At 44.4% G+C, this 12221-nt stretch overlaps 1 protein-coding gene across 1 annotated transcript in view; it reads left to right on the forward strand.

Moving 5' to 3' along the window:
* The first annotated feature begins 5625 nt into the window (after window positions 1–5625).
* ACTC1 (actin alpha cardiac muscle 1) overlaps window positions 5626–12221 on the forward strand; it is a 12040-nt gene continuing 5444 nt past the window's right edge. The window contains exon 1 of the mRNA XM_024732463.1: window positions 5626–5756. The gene's annotated coding sequence lies outside the window, so the exon portion shown is untranslated. The remainder of the gene's footprint in view (window positions 5757–12221) is intronic.

Raw genomic sequence — 12221 nt, forward strand, 5'->3', positions numbered from 1 at the left:
ATGGGCTTAGTTGCTCCACGGCATGTGGGATCTTCGGACCAGGGATCGAACCCATGTCCCCTGCGTTGGTAGGTGGATTCTTAACCACTGTACCATCAGGGAAGTTCCGTAATGGTCTAGTTTTTAAACCAGATATTTCATGCATTATTTTCTTTGCACACTTATGAAAGCCTAAAGGAAAGACATATTATTTCTCAAACTATAGACCATTCTACTTGAGCTGCTCCAACTAATATATTATAAATTCATAAGAAGTAGCATTGAGAGGAACACTAGAACAGTCTAAGACATAGGAGAATACAAAATATGTTGAATTTGAAGCATGGAACTCAGACTTCTGCCCCCAAGAGGTTGTGATTCCATAGATTTGAAGTAGGAAATTTCCAGATGATTCCTTTGCAGGTAATCTGAAGATACACTTTGAGAAACACTAGTTTGTAGATTTAACCCTAGTAATTCCCAATGTTTACTGTTACTCAACTGTGTTATATTTGTTTCATGAAAACAAGAAACTGGTCTGAAGTTTTTGGAATTCCATGTACATTTAATTTTTAATGTGATTACTGTCCAAAATAGTATTCATTGCACTAGTATAGTGTAATACTTAAGTGTATGAGTTTGGGAATCAGATTGCCTAATGTTTCAAATTCTAATCCCGTCCTAAATAGCTGTGTGACTTTGGACAAGTAACCTAACTTCTCTGAACCCTGGTTGGGGATTAAATTGTTGAAATATATGCAATGCATTTATCATTGATAAAAGCACTTTTAAAATACTAATTATTACAACAACCTTGTGAGTAGATGGCATAATTTTTCTTGCTTTCCTAGTGGGGAAATTTAAGTCTAGAAAATTTGAGTAAACTATTTAAGCTGAAGTAATTACGGAGTGGCAGAGGCAGTGGTGAGGCTCAGGTCTTTATGAGCCTATTCACTGGCTCGTACTCTAAACTTCTTCCCACTATCCAATGTCCCCGACACCCACACCACCTGGTGGGTATAAATGTTATCTCAAGAAACATTTTCCCTAGCTCAGTGCCACTCGGAGTGTTCCTTCAGCATCAGTATCATGCAGGAGCATTTTAGAAGTGCAAATACTCATGCCCCACCTCAGGCTTACTGAATCAGAAACTCTAGGGATGGGACCCAGCAATCTGAGGTTTACCAAGCTCTCAGGGTGATTCTGCTGTAAGTTTGAGAAGCACACAAGTAGATCAGTGGTTCTCATCTTTGGCTAGTCATTAGCATTACCTGGCGCTTCAAAAAAAAAAAAAGAAAGAAAAAAACCCAGATGCCAGGTGCAACCAGACCAATTAAATCAAAATCTATGGAGGCAAGACCCAGCTATCAGCTCCCCAGGTGATTCTATGTGTGGACAAGATTGAGAACAACTGGCCTAGATTTTTGTCTGCTAGATAACCCCTATCCACAAGACTGATAATTCCTTTATCCCTTACATACTCCCGCCTTTTTTAGGTTCCCAGCAGTCCCTGGGGATATCTCGTAGATGCTCAGGGTAAAGTGTGGACTATGCTCTCTGGCTACTGCCATGCCTAGTCTACCCTGGCCATCATTTGCACAGCCTGTGCCACTTGTTCCCAGCTGCCAACATCCCAGCCTCATAGATGCCTTGTCCCGGTGCTGCGTCTCAGGCTAAATACCATTCACTGCTCAGTGGTGGATCTGGACCAGAGCAGGAAACTGGCTTCCCATCCTCTAAGTTGTGCTCTTTTATTGTGGGATGGCTCTCTTTGTTTGCAAAATAGACCTTTCAGTTCAAGGTGTTCACGTGCTCCTGGAGTAGCTCAGCTGGGATTTTTTTTTTTTTTTTTTTTTTGATCCCAGACCGGGGCACGAACCCGCGTCCCCTGCATCGGCAGGTGGGCTCTCAACCACTGCGCCGCCAGGGAAGCCCAGCTGGGATGTTTTGAAGAGCTACCATGCTATTAATCAGGAGCATCTCTCCTGTCCAATCTTCAGGTCCTATTGCTGAGCCCGCTCGTTGTGCCAGGTTCCACCTTAAGTAGGGATAAACCCTCTTTCTTGGAGCTCCTCCATCACACTGCGGTTTGCCTGCTGTCACCAGCATCTTATTCATCAGACCTGCCCATGGATGTTGGAACCGCTTCAGCCTAAATGGCGCCTAACTGCACCTGCCATATCTATAAATTGGGCCAGCCAATATTCTTGCTATAAATATAGGGAATGAGATATATTTAGTGAGGCTAGTACTTAAATTGCATAACTATGGTAACATGAACATAGGAACTAATTCATTCAGAATCAGACTGAATGGAAAACTGAAAAAACTGGATTTTGGTGGGTGTACCTTATATTTTATTTTCAATACTTTTATATTTTGAGATAATTGTAGATTTGCATGCAATTATAAAAAAACAATTGAGAGAGCCCGCATAACCTTCATCTAGCTTCCCCCAGTGGAACTAACTATGGAACCATATCACAGCTAGGAAATTGGCACTGATACAATCCATCAACGACATTCAGAGATCACCAGTTTTAGTTTTACATGCACTCATGTGTGTGTCTGTGCATGTATTTAGTGCTATGTAATTTTATCACACACATAGATTGATATGGCCACCAAACTACAGACCATTTCCATCACAAGGATCTCTCATGCCACCCTGCTGACACCACCCTGGTGGGAGAATAGGAGCATTGCCTGCTTCCAACAGGGAGGAAATGTTAGAGCAGCTCCCAGATCAGTCCTACTAACACCACCGGGCAAGAGAATTGGAGTACCACCACCTGACTCTGCATGGGTGGGGTGGGGAGGGAGATCAGCTCCCAATGAAATGAAGGGTGAGCAAGATGAAATTTCCCCTTAGGGTCTGGCTAGGGTAGGGTGGGTATTGCCACAAAGGCTTTCCACGTGAGACTTCTCTTTTGTTGGTTCCTTGACTGGAGGAACAGACTTTTCTTAGAGCTTACTTTATCTGTGTCTGTTGGCAGTTCCAGGATGCAGACCACTAGAGTTCCTGTCTGGGATTTATGGAAGGCAGTTAAGAAACCTAAAAAACTCATCCCTCATCACCGTCCCAAAGTCCCTAGCAGTCCACCTTCTCCTTTCCTCCTTGGAGTGTTCCTCTGTTTGCTTGTTGTGTTATGTCCACAGTTATAAGAGGGAGGACCTGGGAGGCTCCATCTTGGCTAGAACCAGAAGTCTGATCTATACTTGATTTTTTTTTTTTTTTTTTCGGTACGCGGGCCTCTCACTGTTGTGGCCTCTCCCGTTGCGGAGCACAGGCTCCGGACGTGCAGGCTCAGTGGCCACGGCTCACGGGCCCAGCCGCTCCGCGGCATGTGGGATCTTCCCGGACCAGGGCACGAACCCGCGTCCCCTGCATCGGCAGGCGGACTCTCAACCACTGCGCCACCAGGGAAGCCCAATACTTGATTTTTAAGAGGAATAAATAGATAACAGGTATGTTGATACCAATAATTAATTCACAGAAGCAACTTTTCATGATGTTGTCATTTTAGTTTCACTCAATACTCTACATCTGTCATAAATATTATGCCATAGTAAGTGACAAGAGTTCATTTTCAAAATGAGACTACTCTGTAAATAACTCCTGAAGCATCAAAGAAAATTAAATTCTCTCTGTAGTTTTGTGTGGGTGTACTTAGATGAGTTTAATTCTCCAAACAATGGTTGTTTTCCACTTAACAAGAAACCTAATAGCGAACCAATTTGGCTAAAAGAGACTTTATTGTGCATGGAAAACTTGGAGCAGAGTTAGATAATTGACCAAATATGAGGACAGTTTTAAAAATAGCACCACTGAAGATAAAGATCCTAAACAACACTCAGAGATGCAATGTCTTTCTTCAAGTACGTGGAGCTTATTATGTAGAAATATCCACTGGCTAAGCAAGACAAAAGCATTGATTGAATAAACCACATCTGGATTTCAAGGGAACCCCATTTAGCCACAAAATTGGATTCTTCCTCTTGTTCGTATCTACATTTGCAAAATAAGCATCGCTATTTTGATTCTGTTTAGTTAGAAATAATGTTTTTTCAAATCAGAGAGCTTATTCCTTTAAAATATTTTGGTAAGTGATTTGTAAAATGAAAGACTAAGAACACTTTTGAGTTTCCACGTTAGGTGAAAGCAAGCCTGAATCTCCCAAAATTATTTGAAGTCCTTTGTTCAGAATCAGTCACTGAGAACTGAATATCTTCTTGATTGATGTTGAGAATTTAAAGTGTTCAGAAAAAAAAAATAGTGTTCAGAGAGACTAGAAGGGTAAAAGATACTTTATTGGAAATGACACAAGCTCTGAAAACAGAGTACTATATTTTCTTAGCAAGACACTTTTTCTGGTAAAAGATATATTGGTACACATCACAGTCTCAGGGTGGTGACATTATGAAATGTTAACTAGACCTTCTACTCCCACAAATATCTGAGGAAACAAAGAGCATTTGTTCAGTCTTAACCACTGCCCAAGACCACCTTTTTTTTTGATTAATTTTTTTTTATTGAAGTATAGTTGATTTACAATGTTGTGTTAGTTTCAGGTGTACAGCAAAGTGATTCAGTTATATACACATTCTTTTTCAGATTCTTTTCCCTTATAGGTTATTACAAAATATTGAGTATAGTTCCCTGGGCTACACAGTAGGTCCTTGTTTTTCTATTTTACATATAGTAGTGTGTATATGTTAATTCCAAACTCCTAATTTATCCCTCCCTGCCACCCTTTCCCCTTTGGTAACTATATGTTTGTTTTCTATGTCTGTGGGTCTATTTCTGTTTTGTATATAACACCAACTTTTTAAAAACTCTGTCTCCGTGATTGCAACTGAAGCAGATGCTTGGGGAAGGTGTGCTTGGTCTCTCCACAGTGATCTCCCTATGAAATAGAGGAAACGGAAGGAATAAAACTTTTACTCATGACAGATTCTCTCAGTTTCACGTAAACGTGTTCCACGTGAGAAAGTAGGCAAGCTTAACATTTAAGCTTTCATGTTTAGTCAGAATAAAGGTTAGTTTCCAGGTAGATCAAAGAAAACTCTGACTACACAAAGATATAAACTATGGAACAATATTTCAGGGTTTGCTCTTTAGGCCTGAAGCATGGGCACTTCTAGAACACTGGAGCTGTTCTAATAAACAAGGGTTTCTGCCTCTTGGGATCGCTTTTGCCACTTCCATTACCATTTTGGGGCCCACACCCCTGAGTTGGACAAAATGAGCACAGTTTACCTAAAGTTTTCCATTGCCCGGTGTGGAAGCAAAGCCTCAGCCCTTGTACCAGTATCTACAATGTGTTTCCGATTTATCATCTTCAGTTTTCTATTCGGATAGAAACTCATGGGAAGGGTGGAGGGGATATAGGTCTGTACCCCCATCACCATCTCCCTACCTGCTCTCTTCATCTCTCCCACCACCCTGGGCTAGCGGTTTAGTGATGTGATCCTCGAGTGGACACAGAAGGGACTGATTGTGCCAGTCTAAGGGCTCTCTTTCTGCACCCGCAGGAGTAGGGCTCTGGACAGAGGATACGGAGTGAAGACGGCTCTACCCACTGGTGGAGAGATGAGCCCAGCATGAATCTTTTGTGACAGTTATATTGAGCTACAATATTATACAGCAACTGGAACCTCTCCCTGGAAAATAGCATATTTAAATAGAGTTTGCAAAAGGGTTAACTGAACAGAGGACACCCTTCCTGTTCACCCATAAAGAATGTTCTCAGCTGAGGACTACCCAGTCCTTGCAGGTATGTCTTGGGTGATATGATGCTTTATCTGGTTACATCCTTTGGGTCGTGCTCGTGATTGTTCTGATCACTTGTCAAAGCCACACCAGGGTTCAATGGCAGATTCTTTTCTCAGTTCTCAAAGGCTGGCTCGTCTCTCTGAAATGCCACACACACGGAGGCCTACTTATTTGTGTGAGTGCCAGTATTCTCAATCAAGTAGCTGCTCGAGACACCTTTTCAGCTGTTTTTATTTTGGAGGGACAATCTCGGTTTCCTGCCTCTGGTTAACACAGGTGATTGGCTTTAGGGAAAGCCTTTTTTATTACTTTTTAATTTATGAAATTGTTAGAGTCTGTAAATGTAAGAGGAATTGGTTATTTGTAGACCTAACCAAGAGGAGTTTGGAAATACTCATCATAAAATAGCTGTAAATATTCCCTAAAGCAACCGCTTTCAGACTCTCCACAGAAAGACAAAGCCTACAGTAATATATGTGGTTTAGTTTTATGTTCATGATAGATTCCTCTTTTTAGACTGTAATTTTGAAACAGTTCAACAGCTGAGTTGGCAACTAAAGCCCACCCTCTAAAATATATAAGTGAAACGTGGATGCTATAATCCTAAGGGCAGGGCCTGCTCCCAGTTTGGCATTCTTTGGTTCCAGCTGTTGACTAGAGATAAGTTAGATTATAACAGTAAAACCAAAAAATGCTGTTAACGCAAATTCCTTGCATTGCATGTCTCTCTTTAAAGAGCAAGTGGACATTCTTGCAAACGACCAGAATAGGAGGCTATTTGTCTTTTCTCAGCCCAGCGACTGTAAGTAGATATGGAAGGCAAGGCCTCACGAATTTTATGTCACATTTAATTTTATTTTAAGGAGGTTAAAATAGAGGGCTTTAAAGCCTCAACCAGGTATGTCATTTTCTTTGTCCTTCTCTGTTCAGTGTTTCCTAGTTCACCACAACAAGCACTTACAATTTTCATAGTGAGGGAAAGGTTATCTTAGATCCCCAGTTATACGTACCATGACGTTAAGAGGAAAATTAAAATGATACAATCCCTTATACAGTACCTTATATAGACAAAGCGTGTTTTCATGAAGCAATATATGCTTGCATGGGGATGGAAGAAACCGGCAGACATACGCAAGACATCTTGGACTCTTGGATACTTGTACAGTGATCACCCCAATTTCAATTATTCTCTCCATGGTCCCCATGAGTTCATTTTTATCTGTCTATCCATCCAGCCTCTGTTTTCTCTCACAAAAGATGTATGACAGCTTACAAAGATAGATGGACAAATCAAATTTAAAAGTGGAAGAAAAAGGAAAATGAAAAATAGATGTGGGTGTGCAAGATAGACGATAATGATTTGTAATCATGTTAACAATTGGGCCACAAGTGTAGTTTTCTAAGATTTTTCTTGGCCACTGCCAAAAGAAAAATCTGGTTGGTCACTAGATTCAGGATCTACGGGATCAAAACAAACCATTTACTTGGTAGAAGCCCTTTGTTCTTGGAACTAGAGCCAGACAGGAAATTCTTCTAAGAGGCTCATAAAGAAGACAGTATCCTGTGATGAACACCCGTGACAACATCTTTGCAATAGAGGTGGTGACCTATTTCTTACACAACCATCCCCCCATGTAGGCTGGTGACATCATATTCAAGAGCAGGTCTGTAAAAATGGATTCTGCAGCTGGCAGTCAGTCCAGCTTCATCTAGAAGCTGACCATGTACACATATGAAGTCTCAGGATAGTGTATGGACCCAGTATGTACTTAATAAATGTAAGCAATTAGTATTATTGCTCCACACTGTTGCGTGTCAGATGCGTGCCTACTTTTGATGGGGAAGAGATGGGCTCCACACATGCAGCGGAGTGAACTTGGTGGGCAAGAGCATCTCTGAGCTCACAGCTCTCACCTCCCACGCACTTGATCACGTGATCCTACGTGAGCTCACTCCCACGTGATCTCAAAATGCAGCCGCGTCCAAGTTGGGTGATGCCACATGTGGGCTCTCTAGGGAAGACAGGCTTGCTCCAGGTAACGCTTGAAAAGCCGAAACTCCATAGTTACTGCCAGTATGGGGAGGAAGCCAAATCTGAGCTAAGTGGAATACCTTCCCAGCAGAAACCTGCCAGCTTCAGCTCTTCATTCTAGGAGGATTCAGACTCCTTTTAAGGAGTTAAAAAGATGAGAAGTCCTTTGTGATTTCCCAGGATAGAAGAGAGTGAAGATTTGGCTTTTCGCTCATTAGTCCCGGGTGACTCCGAGATCCAGAAGGATCTCCCTTCTGCTCCCCTTCCCTCATCCTCCCTGTCTTGCCCTCTTTTTCTAAATCTCATTAACTGGTTCATCACAGTTGGTCCTATCATGTCAGAAGGCAGTGACTGCCAGAATCTGCCTAGAACAGAATTCGTTTGGAGTTGCAATACCCTCCCCCTGGGTTAATCTCCTCGGTGGTTGCACGTAAAGCGCGGGACAGCATGTGGTGGAGGTTAGGCATGCCTTGGCGTTGAATTCTGAGCTCCAGGATGTGTGTGGGCCTGCATCCCTCACAGCCGCGTCACTTTCTTCTTTTAATGAAAGCTGAAACCCAGCTCCTGCCAGAGGACAGTGGGAGTGAACAAATGTGTAGGAAAAGAAAATAGAAATGGTTAGGAAGGCTGGCTGCCCGACCCCTGGTCTGGGCTAGAAACAGCCCACCCCCTCCTTCCTAGCCCATGGAATGCAGGAGGGGCTGCAAGAGAAGCCGGGAGGGCTCCTGGGGAGGAATTAAGTGTGGTTCGGTATGTTTCTGGCTTCTCTGTAAATACTGGACACCTCCGAATGGAAGAACAGCTGAGAAAAGTGACTGCTAATCCCCCAGTGCCAGGAGGAGGCCTGCCTCTCCCTTCTAGATCCCAGCAGATGGTGGATGAAACAGGCTTCCCTCGAGGCAAGGGCAGCAGGAACTGTCCCACCTTCTGTTCCTTCAGCCAGCCCTGCACGTCTCCCTCATGGCCTGTCCCTGCCCAGAAGAGCCTTGGGGACACGCCCTGGCTTTGGCTTTCGCCATCCGGCTGGGATGCTCAAGGTCAGCCAAGCTGGACTCGGGCCAGCACTGGCAGCTTGGGAAGCCTTCAGCGAAATTCCGCGGGCCTGGGGAAGAACAGCCAGGCAATGTCGCCACGTTTCTCCCTCTGTGAATTACCTGGGGAAGAGGGGTGGTGACTTATTTAAAATGCACATGCACTCTTCCAGGATGAAACCTGGGAATCTGAATTGCTGTTAGAGGTAACTTGGCTGCAAGTGGTTCTAGCATTCTACTTGGGGAAACAGCAGCCCAAGTGGACTGGAAGGCATTTGGGGTGGTGGATAGGAACAGGGTGTCGTCTGGTGCCTGGATTCGAAGCGTTACTCTTCCATTTGCTCAGCCGTGTGACCTTGAGCAAAGCAGGCGCAACGGTTCCCTACCTCATAGGATACAAACCAGTCTTTCTCAAACTGCAGGGCACAGCCATTCTTGGGTTTTGAAATCAATTTAGTCACAATTCACATCAAAAAATGTAACTGGGAGGTTGGCTACACAGCAATGTGAATGTACTTAACGCTACTGAACTGTACAATTTTTGTTGGTTAAGGTGGTACACTTTATGTTATGTATATTTTACCAAAATTAAAAAAAAGAGAAATATCTAGACTGCACCACAGAAGGTTAAGTCATTTTTATATACTTAAGTAGACACGACAGAAGCCAATCTCAATTTTCAAATTAAATGGATCCCTGAAAAAATTGTGTCAAATGAAAATCAGTCATTGAATCTTATTTTCCATTGACTTATAATTTAAGTAAATATATAAAAACAGCGTTTAGAGTTTTAAAACGTGGAAATTGAGCAGTATTGCAATGAACAAATATCAAACCATCATAGATCTTTAAGGGGAAAAAAGTGTTCTTACCATAAATGTAGTGCATAAGGAACTATGTTTCGTTCTAAGTGGGAAAAAGTGAAATTGTTTTTAAACATTTTAAGGGTGAAGATTATTTCATGAAACTGGTCTCAGTATTCCACTGACCTACCCACCCCTGCTCCCGGGCAGACTGATTCCTAGGTGGGTGGACTGGAATTGGCCTCCTGAGCCCTGCAAGTATTTACAAAGGATTCAGGGAATAACCGTGGTGTTCAGTGATCTGCTAGACTTTCCAGGAGTTCCCTTTACACATATGGCAGTGAATGTGGGAATGTGCTACCAGTCACTCCCAAGGAGAAACTCTTTCTTTCACACAAGTGTTAATGCACTTCAGTCCTACTCTGCTTTAAAAATAATGAAATACTTCCTCAGGAAGGCTTTCTTTGAACCCTCTTTTGAATCCCTCTTTTTGTGACTATCCCAATGATTCCCTCTTTCTTCCTAGTGTGTACCATAACTGTCCCTGACTTGTCTGTAGCTGCTCTGCGGTACGAGTCCTGCTCTGTTTTATTTCTGTCTTCCAGCGACTAGCACAGTTCTTGTGCCATAAATATTTGCTGAATCAATAAGTGAATGACATTGACCCAAATCTTCAAAAGTGAGAGCCATAGCTGCCCCCAAAAGTATCATTATTACTGAATTGTAATAGTTACAATTTGCTTTGTATCTTCTATGTGGCTTATATCACTTGTCTCTAATTATTACAATAGCTAATAATCTCTGTCTGAAAAGAGTTACTGTGTCCTTTTTCAGAGGGGAAAATTGGGGCTTATGAAAGTGAAGTGACTTGCCCAAGAGCAAAATAGGTAGTAAGTGATAGAGGCGGGATTCAAACCTAGGGATGTTGGGCTGTAACACCCGTCCCATTTCTCCTTTTTGGTTCTTCTGCATCTGCCTGAGCCAAAACAGCTCTGCTCTTTGCATCCTGTCAACAGGCATTTTCGCTGAAAAAGGCCTACCGAGTGGCAGAAGGTGATTCCAGCTGGCGTGACCCTCACCTGGCTCCATCACCCAGCCGCCCTCATACTTTCTTCTCCAGACCAACCCAAACATGGTTGGGGAGCTCAGCGGGGAGGGCCCAGCATTCCCCAGTCTGGACAAGTATCTAATCAGCAGGCCTCCTTAGCATATCAATCCAAGACCACTCCAGAGATGGATGCCTGGGCCCAGTTTCTATTTTTAACTGGTGTGAAGGGGAGGAAAAACACAAGCATTAAAAATCAAAGTGCCAGTGAAGAACTGAGAATACAGGGCAAGCCAGGGCAAACCAGTGATCTGTGTCCTTCTTACGTCTCTCTGTTTCTTTCTCTTCTCCTTGATTCAAGTAATCCCTTTCTCCAAAGTCTCAAGATCCTCCACAAAGAAGCTGATATCATTTATACCAGTGCTTCTCACACTTCAACATACATATGACTCAACTGAGCATATTGCTAAGATGCAGATTTGCATTCAGTAGTTCTGGGGCGGGGCCTGGGACTGCTTTTCTAATTCATTCCTGGTTATGACCATATTGTGCATCCCGGTGATATGTCCAGTCGGTTGAAGTTGCTGTTATCTTCTTGACAAGAACATTTCTCTTTCAGTCTTGTCTTTGTCTGGAATAAACGCTTTTGCGTTATTAAGATGAATGCTCATCTCTCCACCAGCAAGTGGACAAGCAAGCAACCCCTGGCATTTGTTCCTTCATTCCCTTTGGCAGCAGGGGAGTCTTTCCTGGCCTAGAGGCAGGAGTCTGAGTTTGAGAAAAACCCTGGAATCATGGAGGAGAGCCCCCTGATGTCCCAGCTGGGGTAAACCTGCCCTCTCCTCCAACAAGACTGGGCAGGCTCTCACAGCAGCTGTTTCCAGCCTCTTTCCCTGACCAGCCCCTGAGCCATGCATAAATTGGGGACCAAGGTGGCCTTGGTTAATCTCAGCTTTCTGCGCAGCCCCAGCTCTCCGAGTTGTCATGCAGGTTGGTGGGGACTAAGCCAGGAGGGTGCCCTGTCCCAGGCACCCCTTTTCTGGCCACCCAAATGTGCTCCTGTGGTGCCCTTTGGGCCCATGAGGACTGCCAGGGCTCTGCTCCCCCAGCTCTCCGTCCGGGAAGATGAGAAGCTGCCGTCACTCCCCTGCTGCCCTGGCCCAGCTGTCAGGACCCCTCAGCAGAGGGCGGGGTGCCAAGCCTTCCCCCTTGCGTGTGGCTTGTTGTCTCTTAGGCTGGCGAGGCTGCAGCGAAGCCAGCCACAGCACACCCAGGGGGCACCTCCACCCAAGAAGGGGGAGGGGGCGGGCTGGCGTCACCCGGTCTTCCCCTGCCCCCTACCCTTCACCGCCTGCCCCTCCCTAGCTCCCTATTTGGCCATCCCCCTGGTTGCCCCCTCCCCTTCCTTACATGGTCTGGGGGGCCCCCGGGCTGATCCTCTCCCCTGCCCTTGGCTCCATGAATGGCCTCGGCGCTCCTCAGTGGTGCGAAGGCGACCAAATAAGGCAAGGTGGCCGACCGGGCCCCCCACCCCTGCCCCCGGCGGCTCCAACTG

Source organism: Neophocaena asiaeorientalis, unplaced genomic scaffold, assembly GCF_003031525.2.
Source record: "Neophocaena asiaeorientalis asiaeorientalis breed wild unplaced genomic scaffold, Neophocaena_asiaeorientalis_V1.1 scaffold119, whole genome shotgun sequence".
Classification (NCBI taxonomy): domain Eukaryota; kingdom Metazoa; phylum Chordata; class Mammalia; order Artiodactyla; family Phocoenidae; genus Neophocaena; species Neophocaena asiaeorientalis.